We start from the raw sequence: 23,984 nt of genomic DNA on the forward strand, positions 1-23,984 counted from the left end.
TTGTCCTAAAAAGATGTTTGATATGACACACAATTTTGGGGTCCTATTATTTTTTAGGATACCTAATTTTTGGATCATATTATTGATACGCTTATAAATCTTTGTCCTAAAAAAATGTTTGATATGACACACAATTTTGGGGTTCTATTATTTTTTAGGACACCTAATTTTTGGTCATATTGTTGATACGCTTATAAATCTTTGTCCTAAAAAGATGTTTGATATGACACACAATTTTGGGGTCATATTATTTTTTAGGACACCTAATTTTTAGGTCATATTGTTGATACGCTTATAAATCTTTGTCCTAAAAAGATGTTTAATATGACACACAATTTTAGGTTCTATTATTTTTTAGGACGCTTTTATAATAAGGTCACAACAATAGGACGCTTGGGTATTTGAGGTCCTAACTCTTAGGACCCTTAAATTCGTAGTTGCATAAAATGTACTTAATAGGACACTATCTTGTTGGTGTCTCATAATGATCAACCAACAAGATAATACAGTCACAATAATAGGACGCTTGGGTATTTGAGGTCCTAACTCTTAGGACCCTTAAATTTGTAGTTTCATAAAAATGTACTTAATAGGACACTATGTTGTTGGTGTCTCATAATGATCAACCAACAAGATAATAAGGTCAGAAAAATAGGATGCTTAGGTATTTAAGGTCCTAACTATCATATGACTATATTAGGACCCTTACTAAAGTCGTATTATTGCACTTTTGTTACAAAAATGACTAAAGTATTATATAAGTTAACTTCCATTAAACATTCAAAAGCATTGATGGCGTAGTGGCTTGTGTGTTATTATTTCAAGTGATTGACCTGGGTTCAAATCCATTTTATGTCTCTTTTGTTTCTAAAATTAAAAAAAATAGTTGGGCCAGATTTAAGCTGGGAATTGTAGTTAGGCCAGATTTAATGGATTCATTTTTTGTTTTCGAAATTTCAGCTGGGAATTGTAGTTGGGCCAGATTTAATGGATTCATTTTTTATTTTCTAACTGCACATTTGTGGGGCCCACATTTTTTTTTCTTTTCTTTTTTCCAACTTCTACTGATCAGCCTTTTTTTTTTACCATACCCATTTCATATATATATACACCATTTCACTCTCGAATTTTTACACTTTCAAACCCATTTCACTCTCAATTTTTATTTTTCAAACCCATTTCACTCTCAATCTTTTATACTCAAAAATGGCTTTTGGAAACATTGTTACGTTCGAGATTCACGGCGGTGGTTTGTTTTTCGATGACATGGACCGCTACGACGGTGGGGGGGTCGATTATGCAGATGTGCCGGTCAATGGGCTTCGAGTTGACGAAATCTTTGATTATTTAAGGTGAAACGCGCACTGCGATGAGATTTCGCAGTTTGTATATTGGAATCCCGAGAACAAGGTGTTCGAGTGGCTTCAGGATAACGATAAATGGGCGTGGCTACTCGGAACCGCAATAATCAAATCCACAAATGTCGTGTTGTATACCAAACACACTTGGGACGATCTTCCGCATGAAACTGATGGTAGTGCGGATGGTTATTATACCGATTAATCGGTATCTAGTTTATGTACTAGTCTTTTTTTTATGTAATTGTGTGTTTTTTTTTTGTACTCGTTTTTTTTATATGTAATCGTGTGTTTTACAATCCATTGAGCCTACACATTTTACAACTTATAATTCACATTTCTCAACAACATTTATATCCAATACTCTTTCCTTATCGATGCTGATTTTCCATCGGTACAACCTTAACAATTCATTGAATAAACATGGTACTTGTCGATCAATAGTTAAAACATAGCCCAAAAAACATGATTGTTTCTTTTGCAAGATAAACAAACGTGTAAAGTTTTTATGTTTCTTAATGAGCTCCCAAACCAACATTAATGCAGAAATAGGTTATGTTTCTTAATGCGTATTCAGTGTATATATATTCAGTTTACATGATTGCAAAGTAACTCACCCAAACAATATATAGTTAATGATGTAATTAATGATGTTAGTTATGATGCAAATTGAACACGACCCCTAGCCTTTTCACATTTACTTGGGATAGAATTATTAGCATTGAATTCTGCTGTTAAGAAAATAAAAGAATATGAGTAGTTGAATTTAATTCTTGACTCAATTGAATTCTGCAGTAGATACAAAACATAAAAGAAACAAAACAAATGGAATCCTTCCTTTTTAAGGTATATTAGTTGAACTTTGGATCAGAAAGGGACTAATGGCCGATGACAGTTTTAAGCAACAAGTCAACAGCAAATTGCATACAAACACATATACAAGTAAAAGGGCAGAGCTAGTCAACAACAAACATTAAAAAGGAATCACCTTTTTGGGTGTTCTTTGTTTCTATTAGCATAAAGAACATAAATTCGTGCAGCCCCATTGATTGGTTCGTGTTAAAATGTATTAATTAAAAACTATGTTGTGATGATAAACCCTAAGCAAAATGGAAGCAATCCAGATAATACGAAGGAAAAATGGAAGCAAATAAACTGATCATCATATAACTAATAGAAATTACTACTAATATTTACATTAAATTAAAGGAGTATAATTTATACAAAATCTAAAAGATACTAACATAAATCTAGTTATATGCAAATTGGTTTACAAAAACACCCAACTCATAGGCCCAAAAACATGACATGCATTCTGGTATCGTGAGTTCAAACCCATGGATGTGTGGAAAATAACCACGGTGGTCAGAGATAGGGCACGGCGTTGCCACGTCAGTAAAAGGACGGCAGTTAAATAACCATAAACATCGCAGCAAATCAAAAATCCTTGTTCTCACCGCAACCACCACCTCCGGCTCTGGTGGGAATGTTTCATTCAAAATTTGTAAACCGACATGCTTTTCCTCTATTTTGCAAGATGCAAACATAATTAAACCATAAACATAAACAGCCTCTTTAAGTTGGTTGTTCGAAGCTTGCTTGAGACATTCAAGCCCATAATCGATATGTCTATCATCAAAATAAGCTATCAAACCCCAGCGAAATATCACATTAGGGTTTCCAAAAATCGTACAACGAAATAAAAAAACAAAGAATCTAGGGTTTCGCTAAGGTAATAGAGGCCATCGATCTAGGGAAAGCCTTTTTAATACTAAAGGATCTTTGGAAAGCTTAGAAAAGCTTCTGCAAACCGACTTACACATGAACAATTGGTCGGATGAGTAACTTCCAACTCGAGATAAAATTTCCACAAGCATATCATGTAGAAGATTATCGATCGTCTTCAATTGAGTAACTTCCATTTTTTTTAAAATAAAAAATACGATAAAAAATGATGAACTTTATGTACTTGAGAGAAATGTGTACAGGAAGATGATGGAAAGTATAATAGAGAAAAGACTTGAGAAGAAAATATGCAACTTGCTTTCTGGCATTAAAAGTTGATTTTTGGTGAAAATGAATCGACAAGATACCACGTGTGCACTTAATGATGATTTTATTTAAGTATAAAATATACTTCTAATTTTATTTCAATTAGTATCTATAACAAAGTCAATATATATTACTAGCAAATAATATTAAGTAAAGGATACATGGCAAATAATAACCATTAGATTATTATGAGGACCATATCAAACTCAATGATATATTTGCCAATTTATGATATAATTATAACTTGGTACAAAAATATGAAAGACAATCTATATCTATATCTATAATTGTTAAAAGCACATAGTACAACACCTTAAAGCACCTCATTACATCTGAAAAAGCATATTAACCCATATAAACGAATAATATCATATGCAATTTGAGAGGTTTCTTTTACAAGAAGATTTTTGGTGATACAAGATTCATATTTTACCTTTAAATTACTATTAGATCAATATACCATTTATGGGTAAGGTAGACAATTTACAAAAAATAAATCAAAACTAAATAAAGAGGTGGGACCGATTAATTACCCACATAATAAATACCTACATAATAGGGATGCATTTACCTTACCCATAAAGTATGTTACAAGTTACAACCATTTTTTTCTTGTTCCCTTATATTTTCACGAATTGTGAAAATATTTTTAATATTAATCAAGTTTTTTGCCAAAAAAAAAAAAAACAAAAAAAAAATTACAACCATTTTTTACAACTATTTTCACCATTTTTTTTCTTGTTCCCTTATATCTTCTATTCTTATCTTTTAAAAGGGATAATTTATATGGTGTTTATATTTATTTTAATAATAATCTTCTATTCTTATCTTTTAAAAGGGAGTTTGGGGTGATGTAATGACATGTTTTAGGCTATTGTAACATGTGCTTCAAACAACTGTAAAATGCTATTGATGATGTAATAATTAAAACTATTTAAAGTTAAATTAAATATGTGTATTCTATAACTAAATGATCAAAATATTGCTTTCTCAACTTTATACGCAACTCGATTTCCAATGTATATCCACCAGAGTGTTCCCTTTCTCAACTTTAAATAGCATTTTACCCTTTTCAAAATCAACAAACATTTTATTCCAATATACACTTCAACTTTTAAGTGTCCATTATCTATCCACCATTTTCAACACCCAAATACAAAAGATACCAAATCTAGGATCATGAAAAGCTGTCTTCAGGATCATTGACCCTCATGGTGTTTGTAATGCATTGAGTCACGGTTCCATAATCAGATCAGAGAGATCATAGTTATTCGATCTGATTATGGAACGTGCCTCACTCCGTTGCTAACACTAGCATTATACCAAATCTAAGATCATGAAAACCTGTCTTCCGGATCATTGACCCTCATGGTGTTTGCAATGCATTGAGTTACGGTTCCATAATCAGATTAGAGAGATCATAGTTATTCTGATTGTAGAAACGTGCCTCAATCCATTGCTAACACTAGCATGATTTTCGACCTGCGGGTTTTGGGCCTGAAAAAAGATCTTAGAAAGCACATATCTCCATCTTTTTCATCTTATAGATATACATGTCTTGCAAAAATAAAACATAAAAAAAATAACATTACAAACACTATGACTTTGGTTTCGAGGGTTTTTCAGGTACAAGACTGCGGGTAATATGTGGTTGGATCATCATCTCGAGTGTCTTCAGGAATTTCGAAGGGTTTGAACACAGATTGTAATTGTTAATATACATATGATGTTCTAGGATTTTGAATGATACAAATATTTTTCTGGGTTCCATGAATAGAAATGATGTTCTAGTACATTTTTGAAGTCAAAGTATAGTTTTGAAAGATGTAGGAATCTAAGAGTCATGATTTTGATTATATCTCGAATTGAATTCTAAGATTTCAAAATCAGAATATGTAATTAGATTTGAATGAGTATGGTTGTTTTGATTTCTATGAAAGAATGTGCATCGTTGTGAAGGTAGTGAGTATAGTTGATGATTGTTGAATCAGAATCGAAGAATGTGACATATTAATTGTGAATTTATATATCTCTTGGGTATTACCTACCCGTTAAAAAAATTCACAAGTAATATTTTGTACAAGAGAATTTTATTACAGTCTTTATGAAAATATGTGTATATTATTACAGATTTAATGAATTAATATCATATTAAGCTCATTTGATTTTCAGCTAAAACTAGAAATGAATAATCTCTAAAACTTTAGAAATTTCTTAATCTTCGTGGATTATCACTTCAACGAAAATGAAATTATGAATCAATACTTCATTATTCATTTTTATTGATATTTACTCAGTGAATGATGTTGGTGTTCGTGGGATTCTTGTGAACTTCGCAAGGTACGAATGATGTTGTCTAGAAATTTTCGAGTATATCGAAGGTGTAAAATCAAATATGTAATTGAGTAATATACTTAGTTTATTATGAAACGGAATTCATTGAATTCGAAACAGAGATTGTAGTTAATGATTGTTAAGTTGCTAACGAAGGATGTACATTATAGCATATTAATCATATGAATATGAATTAACCGAGTAGTATCTACCCCTTTTTGAATTTATACATAATAGCTTATTACGAAAAGATATATTGTGTTTCCAAAATTTATATAATATATAAATTCTTTGGAAATATTGAGTTAATACTTCATAACTCATTATTTCAATATATCCATAGGTGATTGTGGTGTTTATATCGTTTGTGGTTATGTAACTGGTGGAGCTTGTAGTGTTACAGATGTTGCTGGTATTCCTTGATATCTATGGTGTGTGTGACGTTGATGCTCGAGGTACCGTTTGTGATGTTGAGGTGTGGGATGCGGATGTTGTTGTTGTTGTTGGTGGTGATGGTACTGTTGGTGTTGTTGATGGTGGTACTGTTGCTGCCGGTGATGTTGCTGGTGCTTGTAACCTTTGCACCATATTCTCCAACGTCAATATTCGAGCGCGAAGCTCGGTGACTTCTTCTATTACACCGGGATGATCGGTGGTTCGAACGAGTGGGTGAATAAGATCTACGATTTGAGTTAATATATAATCATGACGAGACACTCTAGAAATGAGAGAGAAAATGGTATCTCGGATAGGTTCGCCGGTAAGTGCTTCAGGTTCTTCGCCAAGAGGGCAATGTGGTGGATGGAAGGGATCACCTTCCTCTTATCTCCAATGACCAAGTAGGCTACGAACCCATCCCCAATTCATCCAGAATAGATGATGGCTAATTGGTTGATCCATTCCGGTCACACTACTTTCGGAGCTCGAGTGAAACTCCATATCAGAATTCGAGGGACTTGAACTAGTGGAGAGTTCCATTTCCTTTGATTGAATAAAGGATTTTTCAATATGAAATGATTTTCGGCTATCGGAAGATATTCTAATTACCTAGAATATCTATATATATATATATAGAACAAAATATTTCATAGATTACGGAGGAATTTACGGAATATGTCAAGCAAAGTTTACAGTAATACATACGCTAAGATAGGAATTTTTTCTATACACTATTCATGCAATCAATGCAGTAAGATGTGTCTAGACTAAGAATGATAAGCATGTAATTTCCGACAAGAAATGATATGCAAAAATTTTTGACATGCAGCTAAGGTCGAAGTCCAGACTCACTAATGCATCCTAACAACTATCAGTTAGACACACTAATGCAAGACCTGGTTCGCTAAGACCACCGCTCTGATACCAACTGAAACGACTCGTCCATATTACTATAAACGTGATACGTTATTCATTGGTCTCATAGCGAGGTATTTGACCTCTATATGATACGTTTTAAAAAATATTGCATTCGTTTCATAAAAAAGCACACTATTATTATACATAATGCTTGTTTTAAATAATTGGCGATTATTTAAGGAATAATCCCCATAATACATCGATTTTCAAATACTACACATGTGACATAATAGTAAAATATAATACATGACAAAGGTTTTATTGAATGCAACACTTTATTTAATTAAAAGCATGAGACTCCATGCACAGCTTGCTCAGATAATGCAACAGCGGAAAACTTTCTTAAGGACCTGAGAATAAACATGCTTAAACAGTCAACACAAAGGTTGGTGAGATATATAGGTTAAGCATCGATATAAATATAGACCACAAGATTTCATAGTTATAAATATATGTACACTCACAAGTGTATAAAAGTATTCTATAAGTTGTTGAGTGCTTCGGTAACCATACTTAACCATTAATGTATTATATTCCCTTTATTATGAAATCTCCCTACACTGTACCAAGTGTAGTAACAATGAAGTACTATGCAACCGTTTACGATACTAGAGCGACTAGCCCGGTTGGGGTTGTCAAACCCGATAGATCTATTAATAGGATTCGCGCTTACATGTTCTTACAACATGTAAATATTAGTTACCAAGCTATTAGGGAAGATATGCAATGTGCTACAACTCAACGTAGAATATATTTTAAGTACTTGTGTCCATGGCGTAAAACATAAAATGCATGTATTCTCATCCCAAAATATTTTTAGAGTTTAAAAATGGGACTATATACTCACGGTAGTAAAAGTATATTAATAATAAGTTTTCAACTTATTAAAAATATGGCCGTCGTCCTTGGATTCACGAACCTGTAACAAATATATATGTATATCAAAATGTAATACAACTATTATTCATATCATATCTTCAATCACATGTGATTGTTTAAGTTCATATTTTCAATCACGTGTGATTGTTTAAGTTTATATTTTCAATCACGTGTGATTGTTTAAGTTCTCAAGTTAGCAGTCCAACGTTAGTAATCCGCAGTTAGTAGTCTACAATTAGTAGTACATAGTATACACATGTTGTATAAGACTCAATCATGACCCACAATACCGCTATTGTAGTTACACGTATTGTGTATGTGGTGTCTTTTGATTTATCCGATGTATTGTGTAACCATGACATGTTAGAATACATGTATAATACAAGAAAAGTTAGCTAGGATATGGTTAGTATAGATTTTAATGAATTAATCCCGTAATCAAATTATCTATTTCTAACCAATATTGTTTTGCCCATAATTTCTTCGTTATAAATCCGTTTTGAGTGAATCAAATTGCTATGGTTTCATAACGAACTGTAATTTGTGAAACTAAACTAAAAAAATGGTGGTTTATAGTCAGAGTTACAAGCTATAATCCATATTTGTAAGAGGTGGTCATTTCTGTCGAAAGAACGACATCTTGATGACCATTTTGAAAAACATACTTCAATTTTGAGTTTAACCATGATTTTTGGATATAGTATTATGTTCATATGAAATATCATTTTCCTAGAAGAATAACTTTTAAATCAAAGATTATGATAGTTTTTAATTATCCAACCCAAAACAGCCCCCGGTTTTACTACGACGGCGTATGTCCGGTTTTACGGTGTTCTTCGTGTTTCCAAGTTTTAACTCATTAAGTTAGTATATCATATAGATATAAAACATGTGTTAAGTTGTTTTTAAAAGTCAAGTTAGAAGGATTAACTTTATTTGCGAACAAGTTTAGAATTAACTAAATTATGTTCTAGTTTATAAACTCTTATATAGATAGCTATAGACATATGAATTGAACAAGAGTTGAAGTAGAGTTTTTACCTCAAGTTTAGAATCTAAAGTTGCTGGAAAGAAGTAGTAGAACAAAAATTGAGAGAGTTCTTACAAGTGTGTGTGAAAATTGAAAGTAAAATTTGGAAAATGAATGTGTAAAAATGAGTTAGAAATGGTGCTTATTTATAGGTTTGAAAATTTGGTTTTTAGTGAAAATATCTAAGATAAGTTAAAATGTATTAAGTCATTGATGACATATTAAATTGATTATGTCATGGATGACATATTACACAAATAATTGCAGATTTCTATTGGTATATACCAATAGTAAATACTTCTAGAAGCTGTGTATAATACGGGTAAAAATACCGTATAAATGCGAGTAGAATTCTTGAGGAAATTGAATGAAAATATGAGTATAGCTATCATTTATATGTATTGGTATATTATAAAGTGTATTTAATACTTGTAAGAATGTATTTACACTCATAATACTTTATATGTAAATACATTTTAACATAAGTTAATTACGTCGTTTAAATAGTAACATATATATTGTTCAAAAACTCTTTAAATTAGTAGTATGAAAAAATATATATATAATATTTTATTAATATACTTAATGAAATATTTAATTATCATATTTTCCAAGTTAAATCTATATATATATATATATATATATATATATATATATATATAATTAATACAAGTTATGACGGTCGTGAATCGTAAGAATAAAAGGGTGGTCAAACGTTTATATAAATTCTGTTTCAATTAATCAAGTCTTAACAAGTTTGATTGCTTAACATGTTGGAAATATTTAATTGTGTAAATACTAATCTCATATATATTGACGAAAAAAATCCGGGTCGTATTACACATAATTGTTCGTGAATCGTCAAGAGCAGTCGATGGGTAAATGAATACATGAACACAGTTCAAAGTTTTTGAGATTTCAACATTATAGACTTTGCATATCACGTTGGAAATATATAAAGGTCAAGTTTAAATTTGGTCAGAAATTTTCGGGTTGTCACAATTTCCATAATTTTAATAGACCACAAGATTTTCATTTTCATTTCTCATAAATATACATCTCATATCAGGCATTTCGCACTGCATAGAGATAAAAATCATTCATATGGATTTAACACCTGGTAATCGACATTCACAAGATGCATATAGAATATCCCCATCATTCCGGGACATCCTTCTGACATGATAAATTTCGAAGTACTAAAGCATCCGCAACAATGGATGGAGCTTGTTGGGCCCGATAGATCTATCTTTAGGATTCGCGTCAATTAGGGTGTCTGTTCCCTAATTCTTAGATTACCAGACTAAAAGGGGCATATTCGATTTCGATCATTCAACCATAGAATGTAGTTTCGATTACTTGTGTCTATTTCGTAAAATATTTATAAAAGCAGCGCATGTATTCCCAGTCCCAAAAATATATATTACAACAGCATTTAAAGAAGGGAGCCAATGAAACTCATGATACGATATTTTGTAGTAAAAATATGCATACGACGGAACTGAACAATGCAAGGTTGTCCTCAGATTCACGAACCTATATCATTTATATATATATATTAATACATATAATCGTAATTGAACAATTTCACATATTATAACTTATTTTATATATTATATATATTTAATTTGTGTATATAAACATTTATAATGACTAATATTTATATAGTTATATTAATATATATTTGGTTAGTATTATATTAAAAATACTTAATTTGTTATATATGAATATTTATATAAAAAATGTTAATATGATTAATACATACTTATATGTAATATTACTAAAATTATATTTTTATATACAAAATGTTTATTTGGTAACATAATATCAATAATAGTAATAAAAGTTGTTTTTGATTATAATGATAATATACTACTAATAATAATAACTATAAAAATAATGATTTTACAAATAATAATAATACTAATATTTATTTTAATATCAATAATGATAATAATACTGCTAATAATAATAACTATAAAACTAATGATTTTACTAGTAATAATAATACTAATATTTATATTAATAAGTATATTGATAATAATACTACTAATAATAATAATACTAATACTTATGATAATAATAATAAAATTTATATTTATGTTAATCATAATATTAATGTTATTAATAACAATACTTAGCATAACAATAATAATAATAATAATAATAACAATAATAATAATAATAATAATAATAATAATAATAATAATAATAATAATAATAAGTAAAATTCTACCTTAAGGTAACAAGCTTTCAAAAAAAAAAAAAATTGCCACTGCCCAGGCTCGAACCCATGACCTCTCGTTCAACAACCACTCCCCTAACCATTAATCTGTTTATGTTTTTCTGAATTAATATCCAATCTAATAAATATAACTAGTCTGACCTCAGCTTCTTTCGGCCCAAAAGCAGGTTTCCAAGCCCAACCATATGTGACGGCCCAAAATTAAATTAGTTAGCCCAATAGTTGTTCGATCTAGCAGCATTTGTTTGGCCCAAAAGGAATAGGGTTTCGATGTCCAGATATAACACGAAACAGCATAAGTCTAATAAAATAAAAAGGGTTTCGGTTTCAACATATACTCGTACCATTTGTCTGCCACTATCTCCAATTGTTTGTTTATTTATCATGGGTCCTATTTATCAAGTATATTAATCATCATAATATTTGTTATCATTCGTATCATCATGGCAGCAGGTACAGGAGAAAGTGTTCGTGGTTGTTTGATCAGAATAGAAAAAGGAAACATAAAATCATAGATGGTGTTGGGTGTGACTTCCGGACAGACAGAATCATTAAAGCAGCAACATCCTTGATTAAAGATGGCTGTGATCGTGGGTTTATGATCAAAGTAATGTGGTGATGATTTGTTATGGTGGTTTGTGGATTGCAATGGTGGTGGTTTGAAAGTGCTACAGCAGCAGCAAAGATAACATGATAGCAGTAGTAGCCGTAAAACGAAATAGTAATAACAAGGTGATGGTGGGTTTACAGCTTGAAAGAAACAGAAACAAGAAATAGCGAGTAACAACTCGTAATAGTATCATCTTCTCCGTTTAAACCTAAACAGATAGTAACAGTAGCAGTAATTTGCAGATCGTTTATGAGGTTCGATTGAAACAGTACATATGGTTTTGCAATTAAGCTGGGTTTTAAGATGGAATAACATCAAACAGAAGAATCAGGTAGCCATTGAAATTATTCAATGGTTGGGTTGTTTGAATAATCAACACAGAGAAAAGAAAAAAAAATTTATATTCAATCGATGGTGTTTGGTTTTCGGCCAGGTAACAGAATCCGGACAGAAGGATCGATTAGAAACAGAAAGAGTAACGATTAGTAATAACAACAAATAGAAATAAGCTGTAGTTTAATAAAGGGTCTGTTGTGTGGGTAGTTCGATTAATAACCAGAGATAGAACTGTAGTGGGTTACGATGGCTTGTGTGGTGTCAATCACGACAGGAAAAATATATATATAATAACTGCAGTAGTAGTGATCAGGGAAGTGGTGTTTTCGGACAAGAATTGGAGAGAGAAAGATGGTAACTCGATGGTGGTGTGTGGTTGCAGCAAGGGTTTATAAGGTGGAGATGGTTCAACGGTTTGAAGTGGGTGGTGGTGTTTAGTGGGGAACGGGTTTGTAACCAAACGAAAGGTGTATGGACAGAAAACATTAAGTAACATATTAGTTGCAGGTTAGGGTGTTCGTGAGGTTGATGAAGATGATGATGTTTTTATGATCGAAAAAAGCAGGAAACGAAAACAAGAAGCAACAAAAATTACGTTTGAGTTTGGTTTGAGCCTGTGGTGTCTTCATTGTGTAACATCAACCACAAAAGAAATCGAGTATCACAGAAAGATGGTGTGTGTGTCTTTACATACTTGGTTAAAAGTTTAGAAATTTAAATATATGGAAGCGTGCAGTACTATATGAAAATATATATATCTGGAGATAGGAGAAAATACCATGGAGCTTAGTTACATGAATATGTGGGTTGACTAAAAAAAGGAAATTGTAGAAGTAGAAACGAGTGATGTAGTGGTGGTGATTTAAGATATTGAAATGCATGAATCATCATATATATATATATATATATATATATATATATATATATATATATATATATATATATATATATATATATATATATATATAAAATACATACTACAATATAATAATATAAAGAATAAACAAAACGTGCATGAATAGTAATATATTAATAATTTAGAATTCATCTAGCCGCATCTATTTTGTATTTAGTTACCGACAGTTTATCACGAATGGCTATATCGTGTCCATTGCTAAACAGTTAGCGTATAAAAGTGTTCCTAAAAATCCTAAATTTTTAGCTTAAACATATTTATTTATTTTGGTCATTAAATATTTGAAACCTGATCAAAAGGGTGCGTCTAATATTTATTTTTAGTTCCAAATAATATGTACGGAGTGTTATAATTTAAACTAAAAGGATAAAAATATTTCTATCAAAACTAAAATCTTCGTAATCAATTTACGATTCAACTTTTATTTTAAATCTTCATAATTTCGTATTAGATCTATATGAACACTAATGATACGTCAACCGAGTATCACAATGTATTCAATAAACTTTTATATCTATATATAGATTCATTTTAATAATAAATTTTATTATATCTTATATTATTTTATTTTACAAAATTAATTCTAAAAACTAAATAATATAATATTTCAAAAAATATTTCGAATTAATATATATATTTATATTTTTGAATATATATGTATCTATTTACAAATAGTTGTTCGTGAATCGTCAGAACCGTCGAAGGGTAATTGCATAAATGAAAATAGTGTAAAATTTTTTAGACTTAACCTTACTGACTTTGCTCATCATGTCAAAAATATAATATCGTATCGAGAGTTTGATTTAAAATTAGTTGAAATTTTTCGGATCGTCACAGTACCTACCCATTAAAGAAATTTCGTCCCGAAATTTGATCGAGGTCGTCATAGCTAACAATAAAAATATTTTCATGACGAATATGAGTTAATAAATAGAGTTTCATCATCGTTGAGTAATATGGATAAAATAATTCGATTACTCGGAGAGTATGGATGAAGGTATCACAAAAGAGTGAAATAAGATAATAAAGGTTCGTCTTAACTTTTGACGTAGTCACGATTGAATTTCAGAATTCAAGGGATTTAAAGAAAATCTTCGTACTCCGTAAAAGATTTGATTCTTCATAAATTAAGGAAAATTAGGATCCTCTTTGATTAAATGTGGTCAATCTGCCTCAATTGCTATGTCTGATAATTCACTATAAATTAACTGAAAGGACCCGTTCATATATATTATAAACGATTCTCAATAGTTGATTACATCGCGAGGTATTTGACCTCTATATGATACATTTTTCAGACATTGCATTCGTTTTCAAAAGATAAACTCTTTTTACATCGAAAATTGACAGAGATGCATACCATTTCATAATGTCCACTATCCAACTATAAATTGATTTAATTATAATCTTTGATGAACTCAATGACTCGAATGCAACGTTCTTCGAAATATGCCATGAAAGACTCCAAGTAATATCTTTAAAATGAGCAAATGCACAGCGAAAGATTTCTTTAACACCTGAGAATAAACATGCTTTAAAGTGTCAACCAAAAGGTTGGTGAGTTCATTAGTTTATCATAATTATTCATTTTCATCATTTTAATAGACCACAAGAATTTCATTTCTATTTCTCATAAATATACGTCCCATGCATAGAGACAAAAATCATTCATATGATGAACACCTGGTAACCGACATTAACACGATGCATATAAGAATATCCCCTATCATTTCGGGAAATCCTTCGGACATGATAAAAACGATTTCGAAGTACTAAAGCATCCGGTACTTTAGATGGGGTTCGTTAGGCCCAATAGATCTATCTTTAGGATTCGCGTCAATTAGTAGATCGGTTGACTAATTCTTAGGCTACCAAGCAAAAGGGGCATATTCGGCTTCGATCATTCACCCATATAATGTAGTTTCAATTACTTATGTCTATTTCGTAAAACATTTATAAAAATTGGGCATGTATTCTCAACCCAAAAATATAAAGGGTATAAAGGCAAATGAAACTCACAATACAGTATTTTGTAGTAAAAATACATATGACGTCATTGAATAAGTGCAAGGTTGGCTTTGGATTCATGAACCTATATTAATTATATATATTTATATGTTTGATCAATATATGTCCAACAATTTAGGTCAAGTCGTAGTGTATCACAATCCTAATGCTCGAGACTAAATATGCTAAATTCAACAAAAGTCATATTGACCAAAATGTCTTCCAAAATTTATACATTATTATTATATAGTTTAAATATAGTCGTTATATATATTTAAATATTTTTAACAGATTTTATTAAAGTAAATAATATGGTTCTTTTATTAATAAATAAAATTTTATATTAAAATTTATATAATAAAAATATACTTTTATATATCTTAAGTAATAAAATTTATAAAGTTCATTTAATATCATAAAAATAATGTGATAGGTATTATTAATGAAATTATATTATACGTAGTAAAATATCTTTGTATCACATATTTATTTGATAAAATAATATTGATAATAATAATAAGTAAACGTTGTATTATTTTGTAATAATTATTATTATTCTACTAATAAAAATAACAATAATTATATTTTCTAAAAATGATAAAATAATAATTTTTATTAATAATAGTACTCATAATAATAATGATGTTTCATATTAACAATGATATTTTTATTAAAAATAATAATTTTAGTAAAAATGATAGTTTTAATATTAATAATACTTTTAATAACAATAATAGTAAAATAATGAAAACGATATTTTTCCTTTAAATCAATATCTTACAATATCTTAATTTCATCATGATACTCATACTCATTATTTCCTAATCGCTTCGTTTAATAGCTTTTAGTCGTCTTTTATATCGCGTTCATATTAATAATAATAATAGTAATCATAATAATTAGATGTTACTAATATCAGTTTTAATTATAATAATACTTATAATAATAATATTAATGATAATACTAATAACTATTTGAATGATAATAATAATAATAATAATAATAATACTAATTATAACCTTAACAATAATAACGATAGTAATAATAATAAAAATAACAATAATATCTTTTATTAATAACGACAATGATGATGATGATAATAATAATAATAATAATATTAATAATAATAATAATAATAATAATAATAATAATAATAACAATTATAATAATAATAATAATAATAATAATAATAAAAATAATAATAATAATAATAATAATAATAATAATAATAATAATAATAATAATAATAATAATAATAATAATAATAATAATTAGATTATAATGATGATAATAACGACGATAATGTTAGAACCCCGGGAATTGCATAGATTGTGTGCTAAGCCTTGTAAAGATGGGATATGGACGAGTGCTATATATATCCCACAAGGCAACCTTAGATGTGAGCTATTCACACACATAGCCAAAGATTTGTAAAGGTGTTCAAGGAAGTTGTGGAATAGAATTCTAGTTTTCTCTCTACAATCTTCCTACCTTCACACACATTCATACGATATTCATCCTAACACACCCCAACATTTGGTATCAGAGCTTCCAGAAAGTGATTCTACATCACTATATCGATCCAGAGATTGTAGATTACAGAATCTGATTACTCTCGGTATTTTGAATCACATTCGGTATCATCGAATTTGATAATTTGACGTTCAGATTCTTGTGATAAGTTCAGCAAAGGTGCATTAGGTATTTTAGAAAGAGTTTCGATCATCATTACAGCTTTTTAACTTCAATTATGGAGAATCAAGTTGATTTTTGAGTTTGTGGCTAAAACTCTCGGTATTGCTTAATTCAAGCTTGATTCTGGATTTTTGTGAAGATTTAAGGATTCAGTTGTGTTCGTGAGGTGTTAAATCACATTTCTGACGGTTCAATTTCTTCAATTCATTAAGTTTTGAAGAATTGATCAACACTCGGTATCGTAACTGTCATACCGAGTCTGCTTCATTACTTAAATTCATCTTAAGTGTTGCAGATTGTGGTGTGATTGTGATTCTATCACATTCGGTTTGATTATACGCAGCTAATTGGTGTGGTTTGAGAAAGGATTCTGTCATATTTCTAAGTTTTAAACTTAGACTCGGTATTGTCAACTGCTACAGTTGACATTCGGTATCCTATACTTTCGGTATCTTTGATATTTTGTGTGATACTAACGTGTTTCCTTGTGCAGCAAGGTTACAGAATCTAATTCAAAAGGATTGAATTGAGTTTAAACTTCAAATTCATACAGAATCTGACTACCGAATCATATACAGAATCTGAGTTTCTGTATCACTTAATCCATTTTTTTAAGTGGTTACAGGCTACAATTCTTGTGATTACTGAATCTTTACTGAATCTGGGTGTGTCTCTTGTATTTCTGATCAGTTTCTTTTACAGAATCTGATATACAGAATCTTTACCGAATCTGCTACTTTACTGAATCTGCTACAGTACCGAATCTGTTACAGAATCTGACATTCTGATCAGATTGTTGTGATTTTTCATCTTAGATTTGTGTAATACAGAATCTTTACCGAATCTACCTCATTTTCAAGATGTCTACTCAAGATACTTTGATCATTGGATCAGATTCCCGTCCTCCAGTGTTGTTTGATGGCAAATACACTCAGTGGCTTCATCGTATCACTCAGTACATAGACTATAAGGGTGAAAAAGCAAAACACATTTGGGCTTCTCTGAGAGATGGTCCAGTTGTTGATTATCATCTGGATACTGATATGCCAATTCCAGTCTATGAACTTTCTGGTGATAAGCGTGAGAGAGCTCAGGGTGACATAGAGGCAAAGAATATTGTTATGCAAGCTATCCCGTATGAATTATTTGAAAATGTTGATAGCAACACAACAGCAATAGATATATGGGATGAGATCAAACGGCAGCAAGAAGGTTATGACATGTCAGACGTTACTAAATTGAATAAGGCTCTGGGATTCTATGAAGATTTCAAGCAGGAAACTGATGAACCACTCAAGGATACCTATCGTTGTTTCAATGGTGTTCTCAATGAGTTGAAAAGGTGCAAGATCATAAAAGTAAATGCTGAAGTCAACATGAAGTTTCTCAAAAAGCTCAATGCTGATTGGCTTCCTTATGGAACCATTGTTCGATCTACTAAAGAGATTGACAAGTTGACTATGCATGAGCTTGTTGGAGTTCTTATGCATTACCAACCTGAAGTGTCTAAACTTCAAGAAGGAAGGAAAGAGTCTTCTCCGGGCGATCCACTTGCCCTAATTGCCAAAAAGAAGAGCAAATCGTTGACGTCTTCCAAAAGCTTGTCCAAGAAAGTGCTTGTTGAAGAATCAACTGATTCAGAAGATTTGAATCTTTCTGATGTTGATGATTCTCATCTTGAATTAGTCAAGATGGCAGCCATGTTCACAAAAGCCTTGAACAAACACAAGTTTAAAGGCAAATCAAGCAATCAACGCAAAAACTCGTCATCTTTCTCGTACTACAAGAAAGCTGATCAATCTAAACAACAACGTGCTGATGATTCCAAGAAGGAAGATTCAATTTGTGTAACGACCCAACCCGTTAACCAACCAAAACTGCGAAATAAAAAAAAAAAATTCGAAGCAGGCCTGCCCAGGCTGGGCGGCGCGCACAGGGCCTGGCAGCCCGCTGTTCAAAATGTTCCGTTTTCGTAAAAAGATCTAACACTTCCCATCATTTTTAGGCGAAATTCTTTTCACATCATATTAGTATAAGTAAAACAAGCACGAATCAATGATAAAACGAGGTTTACATTGCGGGGCCCACATATGCCCAAAATGCCATTAAGTACGAAATACGAGTTTCGACCACAAGAAGTTTAATTGCCAAACGTCACTAGAGCATGGTGTTTGGGGTTAAACTACCCAAATCTTGGTCGAACTTCCAAAAAGCTAAAACCCCCGAGGTGCCACTAGTCCAAGCGAATACCTTTTCCTTTAACCAAGCCGGATCCTAAAAAGGTAAACAACGAGAGGGTAAGCTAACGCTTAGTGAATGCAATAATTATACATATACATATATAATACACCTACTTGCAAGCACTTACACAATTACCTCATACACGCTAGCAATTTACATAGCATACCATCGCAAGTATAACTCTAAACCCTTCAAGATCACAAGCTAGCACCACAATAGCATATATATAACCCGAATGATATAATATACTACAATACAACGCATAATTAAGGTTAACCAACACACAAGGGAATGGTACTTCGAATTTCCCATCGGTGTTCATGACAACCGTTAGTGTACAACGAAATATATCACTAACCCCGAGGTGACACGGACAACGAAATATCCGTTCAAGCAATCGTTAGTGTACAACGAAATATATCACTAACTCTTGGTGGTATAAACAACATATACCCCGGCCCCTTCCCCGCCCTACAAATAGATACATTATATACACACATGTATAATCATTCCAGTCACCTTGTCGACTTGGCGAGATTTCCAATAACACTTGTAACTTCAAAGCGAGTCACCTAACACAATTAATTCTCAATTAATTCACATAATAAGTTGGACTTTCCACCAACTAGACCCACTATTGTATTTATGACCCATTTGCACTATAAACACTCATTAGAGGTCAATACTCCCAACTAATCACTAAAAGCTAGCGATTAAGGTTCTAAGACTTCCATCAACACATAAATAGGGTGTTTTCATACATAATTTAACCCACTAGGTCAAACCTACCCATTTGACCCATTTCAAGTCCACCATGAACCCTAGAACCAATTTTATTAACAACACAAGTAAGCTAGTGAATAACTAACCATTATAGACTCAATAACACCAATTATTACCTTGAAACCCTAGGTTAGTCATCCTTGAGTCCTAATGACTCAATCTTACCCAAAATCCCCAAAATCACCATTAATGGGTTTTGTGTTCCTCACTAACCCAAGTTCTAACCTTTAAACAAATTAAATCAAGGAAATCAAAATTAGAACTTACCAACACAACCAAATTGTAGCTAGCGAGGAGATGAACAACTTTATAACCCGCGCTAAGACCCGAAACTAGCTCCTTCTTCCTTTACTTGAGCTTTCTCTCTCTAAATTTTGGGTTTCTCTTACTAGAATTAAAGTAGGATGAAAATGGTTGTTGAAAGTGGAGTTATGACTCACCCAAACCACTAATCTGTGACCTTAACTCGTCCCTAAGTGAAATTACCTCAATACCCTTCCAAAATATTAGATTAAAAGAAAAAGAACCCGGCTACAGTAGTGGTGCGCGGCGCGCACTATGGTCTGAACAGATTCGGATCACAGTTTAATTACACACAGTTCCCCTCGCTTTATGTACATTATATACACTTCTGTACGATAATAACTAGGGTGTTACAACTCTCCCCCACTTGAATCGGAGCGCGTCCTCGCGATCCAAGCTGCATGACAAGCAGGAAGATAAACCAACACAAATTCTTCGGGTTCCCATGTAAATTCGAAACCTTTACTACGACGCCATTGGACCTTGAAGGTCCTCACCTCTTTGTTACGCAACATTTTCACCTTCTCATCAAGTATAGCTATCGGCTCCTCCACATACTCTAACTTGTTGTTTAATTCGATCTCATCTAATGGTATCCATGATGAATCATCCGCAAGACACTTACGAAAATGGGAAACATGAAATGTATTATGGATCCCCGCAAGCTCTTCGGGTAATTCCAAATGATACGCAACTTCACCAACAAGAGCTAAAACCTTAAATGGCCCAATAAACCGAGGAGCTAACTTTCCCCGTTTTCGAAACCGAATAATACCCTTCCATGGTGAAACCTTAAGCATCACCATATCGCCTTCTTCAAATTTGATCGGTCGCCTACGTTTATCGACGTAAGACTTTTGTCTATCTTGCGCCGCCTTTAAACGAGCCCGAATTATATCGATTTTGCTATTTGTCTCCAATACCAAGTCGGTGCTCCCGACTTCCTTTTGACCCACTTCGCCCCAATAAATCGGGGTTCGACACCTCCTACCGTATAACATCTCATATGGTGGCATTCCAATACTAGAGTGAAAACTATTATTGTACGAGAATTCCACCAATGGTAAATGTTCGTCCCAACTACCGTCAAAATCAATAATACACGCACGTAACATATCCTCCAATGTTTGATTCGTACGTTCGGTTTGACCATCTATTTAAGGATGATACGCCGTACTCATATTCACCCTCGTACCCATGTCTTCATGAAACTTCTTCCAAAATCGAGAAGTAAAACGCGTGTCCCGATCCGAAACATTGGACGCGGGAACGCCATGTCTCGATATCACCTCTTTAATGAACATCTTCGCGAGTGCCTCCGACGATATTGCTTCTTTAATAGGAAGAAACAACGCACTCTTCGTCAATCTATCGACAATCACCCAAATAGTGTCAAATTGGGTTCTTGCCGTTTTCGGAAACTTGGTAATAAAATCCATGGTAATATGCTCCCACTTCCACATTGGAATTTCTAGTGGTTGCAACTTACCATACGGCTTTTGGTGTTCGGCTTTAACTTGCAAGCACGTGATGCATTGCTCAACATACTTAACAACGTCGCGTTTCATGCCCGGCCACCAATAATCTTTCTTCAAATCAAGATACATTTTCGTCGCACCCGGATGAATAGAATATTTAGACTTATGCGCTTCATCAAGAAACACCTTTCGGAAGTCACCCATTTTTGGCACCCATACTCTTTCTTGAAAAGACAACAACCCGCGCGAACCCATAGTAATGGATTTCGATTGCCCCACGATTCGTTCTGCATGCTTGTTGTGAATGTAAGCCTCTATTTGAACTTCACCAAGCTTTTCGAGAAAATCGTTAGTAATAACCATACGTAACAATCCTAATCGTAACGCCGGGTGGTGACTCTTTCGGCTTAACGCATCCGCGACCACATTCGCTTTGCCCGGATGATAGAGTATCTCACAATCATAGTCCTTCACCACATCCATCCATCTACGTTGACGATAATTCAAATCCCGTTGATCAAAAAGATGTTTCAAACTCTTGTGATCCGAATAAATCGTACACTTGACACCATACAAGTAATGGTGCCAAATTTTCAAAGCATGGACCACCGCCGCTAATTCGAGATCATGAGTCGGGTATCTCTTTTCATGTTCCTTTAATTGGCGAGAGGCATAAGCAATGACTTTACCTCGTTGCATTAGAACACACCCGAGCCCATTCAAAGAAGCATCACAATAGACCGTCATATCATCTACACCTTCCGGCAATACTAAGACAGGAGCTTTACACAATTTCTCCTTCAATAATTGAAAAGCGATTTCTTGCTCGTTTTCCCAATTAAAACTCGCGTTCTTCCTCGTCAATCTCGTCAATGGAGAAGAAATTTTAGAAAAGTCTTGGATAAACCGACGATAGTAACCGGCCAATCCGAGAAAACTTCGGATTTCCGTAGGCGTAGTCGGTCGTCCTCAATCCTTTACCGTCTCTATCTTCCCCGGATCCACTTGAATACCATTCTTGTTCACAATATAGCCAAGGAATTGAACCTCCCTTAGCCAAAATTCACATTTTGAGAATTTAGCATACAACTTCTCTCTTCTCAACGTCTTCAATACTTCACGCAAGTGGTGTTCATGCTCCGTCATGCTATTAGAATAGACAAGAATATCGCCAATGAACACACTTACCGACTTGTCCAACATAGGTTGGCACACTCGGTTCATAAGATCCATGAACACCGCCGGTGCATTCGTAAGACCGAAAGGCATAACCACAAATTCGAAATGCCCATAACGAGTACGAAAGGCCGTTTTCTGGATATCTTCCTCACGGACTCGCATTTGATGATAGCCGGACCGTAGGTTAATTTTTGAGAAGTACGTAGCGCCTTGAAGTTGGTTGAATAAATCGTCAATCCTAGGCAACGGATAACGATTTTTGATCGTCACTTTATTTAACTCCCGATAGTCGATGCACATATGCATACTACCATCTTTCTTCTTCACGAACAAGACCGGAGCACCCCATGGCGAAGCACTCGGTCGAATAAAACCCTTCTCAAGTAACTCTTGAATTTGATTCAACAATTCTTGCATTTCCATTGGTGCTAAACGATAAGGAGTTTTAGCAATGGGAGTAGCTCCCGGAACCAACTCAATGCGAAATTCGACTTGTCTTTCCGCCGGAACACCCAGTAATTCGTCTGGAAAAACATCTTCAAATTCACTTACCACCGGAATTTCACGAATGGGTGGTGGCTCATCACGAGTATCGACAACATGGGCAAGAAAAGCCATGCCAGCATTAACAAGGAAACGACGTACCCGTGCAAAAGTGCATATCGGCACAAGTCTTCTACGCTTATCGCCATGAATAATTAACTCTCCCCCGCTTGGGGTCTTTACACGAATAGATTTTTCATGGCACGAAATATCGGCTCTATTATGATCGAGCCAATCCATACCAACCACGATATCAAAATCACCCAAAGTCATCGGAATGAGATCAATATTAAAGTTCTCGGAACCAAATACAACATTACAATTCTTATATACATCAACCACTAGCACCGTCTTGCCATCCGCTATTTCGACTTCTACTGGACAACTTAACTTAGCTAACGGTTTATTAAGTTTAGGCACAAATTTTGGAGACACAAACGATAAATTTGCACCGCTATCAAATAGAATCCTTGCCGGATTAGAGTTAACCATGAAAGTACCTGAAACGACTTCGTTGGATTGCTTGGCTTCGTCATTGGTCATCAAATAATTACGTCCCCTAGCCGACCCCGCCGCCTTCTCCATTCTTTTAACTTGATCATTTCGGAGTTCGGGACACTCCGACTTTCGGTGCCCTTC

This window comes from Rutidosis leptorrhynchoides, chromosome 5 (assembly GCF_046630445.1).
Source record: "Rutidosis leptorrhynchoides isolate AG116_Rl617_1_P2 chromosome 5, CSIRO_AGI_Rlap_v1, whole genome shotgun sequence".
NCBI lineage: Eukaryota > Viridiplantae > Streptophyta > Magnoliopsida > Asterales > Asteraceae > Rutidosis > Rutidosis leptorrhynchoides.